The sequence below is a fragment of the Carcharodon carcharias genome, chromosome 17 (genome assembly GCF_017639515.1).
Source record: "Carcharodon carcharias isolate sCarCar2 chromosome 17, sCarCar2.pri, whole genome shotgun sequence".
NCBI classification, from domain to species: Eukaryota; Metazoa; Chordata; class Chondrichthyes; order Lamniformes; family Lamnidae; genus Carcharodon; species Carcharodon carcharias.
The window spans coordinates 50,513,333-50,521,598 of record NC_054483.1 but is presented as its reverse complement, the minus strand read 5'-3'; positions in this window follow the sequence as shown (position 1 = coordinate 50,521,598).

Here is an 8,266-nt window from a genome sequence, read left to right as displayed (position 1 = left end):
GAAGACACAGACTGTATCCAGGCCCTGTGAGGACACAGACTTTATCCTGGCCCTGTGAGGACACAGACTGTATCCTGGACCTGTGAGGACACAGACTGTCTCCATGCCCTGTGAGGGCACAGACTGTCTGCTGACACTGCGAGGACACAGACTGTCTCCTGGTACTGTGAGGGTACAGACTGTCTCCTTGTCCTGTGAGGACCCAGACTGTCCGCTGGCCCTGTGAGAGCACAGTCAGTCTCCTGGCCTTGTGAAGACATAGACTGTATTCTGGCCCTGTGAGGACACAGACTGTATCCTGGTCCTGTGAGGGCACAGACTGTCTCCTTGTCCTGTGAGGACACAGACTCTATCCTGACCCTGTGAGGGCACAGACTGTATCCTGTTCCTGTGAGGGCACAGACTGTATCCTGGCCCTGTGAGGACACAGACTGTATCCAGGCCTTGTGTGGGCACAGACTGTACCCTGGCCCTTTGGGGACACAGAATTATTTCCTGGCCCTGTGAGGACACAGACTGTCTCCTGGTCCTGTGAGGACACAGTCTGTATCCTGGTCCTGTGAGGACACAGATTCTATCCTGGATCTGTGAGGACACAGACTGTCCCTGGCCCTGTGAATTCACTGACTGTCTTCTGGCCCTGTGAGGACACAGACTGTATCCTGGCCCTGTGAGGACACAGACTGCCTGGAGGCTTTGTGAGGGCACAGACTGTCCCGTGGCCCTGTGAGGGCACAGACTGTATCCTGGTCCTGGGAGGGCACAGACTGTACACTGGCCCTATGAGGGTACAGATTGTATCCTGGCCTTGTGAGGACACAGACTGTATCCTGGCCCTGTGAGTACACAGAGAGTCTCCCGGTACTTTGAGGACACAGACTTTCCCCTGGCCCTGTGAGGGCACCGACTGTATCCTGGCCCTGTAAGGGCACAGACTGTATCCTGGCCCTGTGAGTACACAGACTGTATCCTGTCCCTGTGAGGGCACAAACTGTCCCGTGGCCCTGTGAGGGCACAGATTGTATCCTGGCCCTGTGAGGACACTGACTGTATCCTGGTCCTGTAAGGACACAGAATGTCTCCTAGTCCTGTGAGCAGACAGACTGTCACCTGGCCCTGTGAGGACACAGAGAGTCGCCAGACCCTGTGAGGACACAGACTGTCCCCTGGCCCTGTGAGGACACAGACTGTCTCCAGGCCCTGTGAGAACACAGACTGTCTCCAGGCCCTGTGAGGGCACAGACTGTCTGCTGACACTGCGAGGACACAGACTGTCTCCTGGTCCTGTGAGGGTACAGACTATCTCCTTGTCCTGTGAGGACCCAGACTGTCCGCTGGCCCTGTGAGAGCACAGTCAGTCTCCTGGCCTTGTGAAGACATAGACTGTATTCTGGCCCTGTGAGGACACAGACTGTATCCTGGTCCTGTGAGGGCACAGACTGTCTCCTTGTCCTGTGAGGACACAGACTCTATCCTGACCCTGTGAGGGCACAGACTGTATCCTGTTCCTGTGAGGGCACAGACTGTATCCTGGCCCTGTGAGGACACAGACTGTATCCAGGCCTTGTGTGGGCACAGACTGTACCCTGGCCCTTTGGGGACACAGAATTATTTCCTGGCCCTGTGAGGACACAGACTGTCTCCTGGTCCTGTGAGGACACAGACTGTATCCTGGTCCTGTGAGGACACAGATTCTATCCTGGATCTGTGAGGACACAGACTGTCTCCTGGCCCTGTGAGGGCACAAACTGTCCCGTGGCGCTGTGAGGGCACAGATTGTATCCTGTCCCTGTGAGGACACTGACTGTATCCTGGTCCTGTAAGGACACAGAATGTCTCCTAGTCCTGTGAGCAGACAGACTGTCACCTGGCCCTGTGAGGACACAGAGAGTCGCCAGACCCTGTGAGGACACAGACTGTCCCCTGGCCCTGTGAGGACACAGACTGTCTCCATGCCCTGTGAGAACACAGACTGTCTCCAGGCCCTGTGAGGGCACAGACTGTCTCCTGACACTGTGAGGACACAGACTTTTTCCTGGTCCTGTGAGGGCAAAGAATGACTCCTGGTCCTGTGAGGACACAGACTGTCCCCTGGCCATGTGAGAGCACAGACAGTCTCCAGGACTTGTGAAGACACAGACTGTATCCTGGCCCTTTGAGGGCACAGACTGACCCCTGGCCCTGTGAAGACACAGACTGTATCCTGGCCCTGTGAGGACACAGACTGTATCCAGGCCCTGTGAGGACACAGACTGTATCCTGGACCTGTGAGGGCACGGACTGTCCCATGGCCCTGTGAGGACACAGAGTGTATCCTGGCGCTGTGAGGACACAGACTGTATCCTGGCCCTGTGAGGACACAGACTGTATTCTGGCCCTGTGAGGGCACAGGCTCTATCCTGGCCCTTTGAGGGCCCAGACAGTCTCCAGGCCCTGTGAGGACACAGACTGTTCCCTGGCCCTGTGAAGACACAGACTGTATCCTGGCCCTGTGAGGGCACAAACTGTCCCGTGGCCCTGTGAGGGCACAGATTGTATCCTGGCCCTGTGAGGACACTGGCTGTATCCTAGTCCTGTGAGCAGACAGACTGTCACCTGGCCCTGTGAGGACACAGAGTCGCCAGACCCTGTGAGGATACAGACTGTATCCTGGACCTGTGAGGACACAGACTGTCTCCATGCCCTGTGAGGGCACAGACTGTCTGCTGACACTGTGAGGACACAGACTGTCTCCTGGTCCTGTGAGGGTACAGACTATCTCCTTGTCCTGTGAGGACCCAGACTGTCCGCTGGCCCTGTGAGAGCACAGTCAGTCTCCTGGCCTTGTGAAGACATAGACTGTATTCTGACCCTGTGAGGACACAGACTGTATCCTGGTCCTGTGAGGGCACAGACTGTCTCCTTGTCCTGTGAGGACACAGACTCTATCCTGACCCTGTGAGGGCACAGACTGTATCCTGTTCCTGTGAGGGCACAGACTGTATCCTGGCCCTGTGAGGACACAGACTGTATCCAGGCCTTGTGAGCGCACAGACTGTACCCTGGCCCTTTGAGGACACAGAATGTATCCTGGCCCTGTGAGGACACAGACTGTCTCCTGGTCCTGTGAGGACACAGACTGTATCCTGGTCCTGTGAGGACACAGATTCTATCCTGGATCTGTGAGGACACAGACTGTCTCCTGGCCCTGTGAATTCACTGACTGTCTTCTGGCCCTGTGAGGACACAGACTGTATCCTGGCCCTGTGAGGACACAGACTGCCTGGCGGCTTTGTGAGGGCACAGACTGTCTCCTGGCCCTGTGAGGACACAGACTGTATCCTGGTCCTGGGAGGGCACAGACTGTACACTGGCCCTGTGAGGGTACAGATTGTATCCTGGCCTTGTGAGGACACAGACTGTATCCTGGCCCTGTGAGTACACAGAGAGTCTCCCGGTACTTTGAGGACACAGACTTTCCCCTGGCCCTGTGAGGGCACTGACTGTATCCTGGCCCTGTAAGGGCACAGACTGTATCCTGGCCCTGTGAGTACACAGACTGTATCCTGGCCCTGTGAGGGCACAAACTGTCCCGTGGCCCTGTGAGGGCACAGATTGTATCCTGGCCCTGTGAGGACACTGACTGTATCCTGGTCCTGTAAGGACACAGAATGTCTCCTAGTCCTGTGAGCAGACAGACTGTCACCTGGCCCTGTGAGGACACAGAGAGTCGCCAGACCCTGTGAGGACACAGACTGTCCCCTGGCCCTGTGAGGACACAGACTGTCTCCAGACCCTGTGAGAACACAGACTGTCTCCAGGCCCTGTGAGGGCACAGACTGTCTCCTGACACTGTGAGGACACAGACTGTTTCCTGGTCCTGTGAGGGCACAGAATGACTCCTGGTCCTGTGAGGACACAGACTGTCCCCTGGCCATGTGAGAGCACAGACAGTCTCCAGGACTTGTGAAGACACAGACTGTATCCTGGCCCTGTGAGGGCACAGACTGACCCCTGGCCCTGTGAAGACACAGACTGTATCCTGGCCCTGTGAGGACACAGACTGTATCCAGGCCCTGTGAGGACACAGACTGTATCCTGGACCTGTGAGGGCACGGACTGTCCCATGGCCCTGTGAGGACACAGAGTGTATCCTGGCCCTGTGAGGACACAGACTGTATCCTGGCCCTGTGAGGACACAGACTGTATCCTGGCCCTGTGAGGGCACAGGCTCTATCCTGGCCCTGTGAGGGCCCAGACAGTCTCCAGGCCCTGTGAGGACACAGACTGTTCCCTGGCCCTGTGAAGACACAGACTGTATCCTGGCCCTGTGAGGGCACAGACTGTATCCTGGGCCTGTGAGGGCACAGACTTTCTCCTGGTCCTGTGAGGACACAGTCTATATCCTGGTCCTGTGAGGGCACAGACTGTATCCTGGCCCTGTGAGGACACAGACTGTATCCTGGTCCTGTGAGGACACAAACTGTCTCCTGGTCCTGTGAGGACACAGACTGTATCCTGTTCCTGTGAGGGCACAGACTGTCTCCTGGCCCTGTGAGGACACAGACTGTATCCTGGTCCTGGGAGGGCACAGACTGTATACTGGCCCTGTGAGGGTACAGATTGTATCCTGGCCTTGTGAGGACACAGACTGTATCCTGGCCCTGTGAGTACATAGAGAGTCTCCCGGTACTTTGAGGACACAGACTGTCCCCTGGCCCTGTGAGGGCACAGACTGTATCCTGGCCCTGTAAGGGCACAGACTGTATCCTGGCTCTGTGTGTACACAGACTGTATCCTGGCCCTGTGAGGGCACAAACTGTCCCGTGGCCCTGTGAGTGCACAGATTGTATCCTGGCCCTGTGCGGACACTGACTGTATCCTGGTCCTGTAAGGACACAGAATGTCTCCTAGTCCTGTGAGCAGACAGACTGTCACCTGGCCCTGTGAGGACACAGAGAGTCGCCAGACCCTGTGAGGACACAGACTGTCTCCTGACACTGTGACGACACTGACTGTTTCCTGGTCCTGTGAGGGCACAGAATGACTCCTGGTCCTGTGAGGACACAGACTGTCCCCTGGCCATGTGAGAGCACAGACAGTCTCCAGGACTTGTGAAGACACAGACTGTATCCTGGCCCTGTGAGGGCACAGACTGACCCCTGGTCCTGTGAAGACACAGACTGTATCCTGGCCCTGTGAGGACACAGACTGTATCCAGGCCCTGTGAGGACACAGACTGTATCCTGGCCCTGTGAGGGCACAGGCTCTATCCTGACCCTGTGAGGGCCCAGACAGTCTCCAGGCCCTGTGAGGACACAGACTGTTCCCTGGCCCTGTGAAGACACAGACTGTATCCTGGTTCTGTGAGGGCATAGACTGTCCCTTGGCCCTGTGAGGGCACAGACTTTATCCTGGCCCTGTGAGGACACAGACTGTCTCCTGGTCCTGTGAGGACACAGACTGTATCCTGGCACTGTGAGGAAACAGACTGTCTCCTGGCCCTGTGAGGACACAGACTGTCTCCTGGTCCTGTGAGGACACAGACTGTATCCTGACCCTGTGAGGGCACAGACTGTCTCCAGGCCCTGTGAGGACACAGACTGTCCCCTGGCACTGCGAGGGCACAGACTGTATCCTGGCCCTGTGAGGACACAGAGTGTATCCTGAACCTGTGAGGACACAGACTGTATCCTGGACCTGTGAGGACACAGACTGTCTCCTGGCCCTGTGAGGCCACAGACTGTCTCCTGGCCCTGTGAGGGCACAAACTTTCTCCTGGCCTTTTGAGGACACAGACTGTATCCTGGCCCTGTGAGGGCACAGAATGTCTCCTGCCCTTGTGAGGGCACAGACTGTCTCCTGGCCTTTTGGGGACACAGAATTTATCCTGGCCCTTTGAGAGCACAGACTGTCTCCTTGCCTTTTGAGGACACAGACTGTTTCCTGGCCCTGTGTGGGCACAGACTGTCTCCTGGCCTTTTGAGGACACAGACTGACTCCTGGCCCTGTGAGGGCACAGACTGTATCCTGGCCCTGTAAGGACACAGACTGTCTCCTGGCCCTGTGAGGACACAGAGAGTCGCCAGGCCCTGTGAGGAAACAGACTGTCCCCTGGCCCTGTGAGGGCACAGACTGTCCTGTGGCCCAGTGAGGGCACAGACTGTATCCTGGCCCTGTAAGGACACAGACTGTCTCCAGGCCCTGTGAGGGCACAGAATGTCTCCTGCCCTTGTGAGGGCACAGACTGTCTCCTGGCCTTTTGGGGACACAGACTTTATCCTGGCCCTTTGAGAGCACAGACTGTCTCCTTGCCTTTTGAGGACACAGACTGTTTCCTGGCCCTGTGAGGGCACAGACTGTCTCCTGGCCTTTTGAGGACACAGACTGACTCCTGGCCCTGTGAGGGCACAGACTGTATCCTGGCCCTGTAAGGACACAGACTGTCGCCTGGCCCTGTGAGGACACAGAGAGTCGCCAGGCCCTGTGAGGACACAGACTGTCCCCTGGCCCTGTGAGGGCACAGACTGTCCTGTGGCCCAGTGAGGGCACAGACTGTATCCTGGCCCTGTAAGGACACAGACTGTCTCCAGGCCCTGTGAGGGCACAGACTGTCTCCTGACACTGTGAGGACACAGACTGTCTCCTGGTCCTGTGAGGGTACAGACAGACTCCTGCTCCTGTGAGGACACAGACTGTCCGCTGGCCGTGTGAGAGCACAGACAGTCTCCTGGCCTTGCGAAGACACAGACTGTATCCAGGCCCTGTGAGGACACAGACTTTATCCTGGCCCTGTGAAGACACAGACTGTATCCGGGACCTGTGAGGACACAGACTGTCTCCATGCCCTGTGAGGGCACAGACTGTCTGCTGACACTGCGAGGACCCAGACTGTCCTCTGGCCCTGTGAGAGCACAGTCAGTCTCCTGGCCTTGTGAAGACATAGACTGTATCCTGGCCCTGTGAGGACACTGAATGTATCCTGGTCCTGTAAGGACACAGAATTTCTCCTAGTCCTGTGAGCAGACAGACTGTCACCTGGCCCTGTGAGGACACAGAGCGTCGCCAGACCCTGTGAGGACACAGACTGTATCCTGGACCTGTGAGGACACAGACTGTCTCCATGCCCTGTGAGGGCCCAGACTGTCTGCTGACACTGCGAGGACACAGACTGTCTCCTGGTCCTGTGAGGGCACAGACTGTCTCCTTCTCCTGTGAGGACACAGACTCTATCCTGACCCTGTGAGGGCACAGACTGTATCCTGTTCCTGTGAGGGCACAGACTGTATCCTGGCCCTGTGAGGACACAGACTGTATCCAGGCCATGTGTGGGCACAGACTGTACCCTGGCCCTTTGGGGACACAGAATTATTTCCTGGCCCTGTGAGGACACAGACTGTCTCCTGGTCCTGTGAGGACACAGACTGTATCCTGGTCCTGTGAGGACACAGATTCTATCCTGGATCTGTGAGGACACAGACTGTCTCCTGGCCCTGTGAGGGCACAAACTGTCCCGTGGCCCTGTGAGGGCACAGATTGTATCCTGGCCCTGTGAGGACACAGACTGTATCCTGGTCCTGTAAGGACACAGAATGTCTCCTAGTCCTGTGAGCAGACAGACTGTCACCTGGCCCTGTGAGGACACAGAGAGTCGCCAGACCCTGTGAGGACACAGACTGTATCCTGGACCTGTGAGGACACAGACTGTCTCCATGCCCTGTGAGGGCACAGACTGTCTGCTGACACTGCGAGGACACAGACTGTCTCCTGGTCCTGTGAGGGTACAGACTGTCTCCTTGTCCTGTGAGGACCCAGACTGTCCGCTGGCCCTGTGAGAGCACAGTCAGTCTCCTGGCCTTGTGAAGACATAGACTGTATTCTGGCCCTGTGAGGACACAGAATGTATCCTGGTCCTGTGAGGGCACAGACTGTCTCCTTGTCCTGTGAGAACACAGACTCTATCCTGACCCTGTGAGGGCACAGACTGTATCCTGTTCCTGTGAGGGCACAGACTGTATCCTGGCCCTGTGAGGACACAGACTGTATCCAGGCCTTGTGTGGGCACAGACTGTACCCTGGCCCTTTGGGGACACAGAATTATTTCCTGGCCCTGTGAGGACACAGACTGTCTCCTGGTCCTGTGAGGACACAGACTGTATCCTGGTCCTGTGAGGACACAGATTCTATCCTGGATCTGTGAGGACACAGACTGTCTCCTGGCCCTGTGAATTCACTGACTGTCTTCTGGCCCTGTGAGGACACAGACTGTATCCTGGCCCTGTGAGGA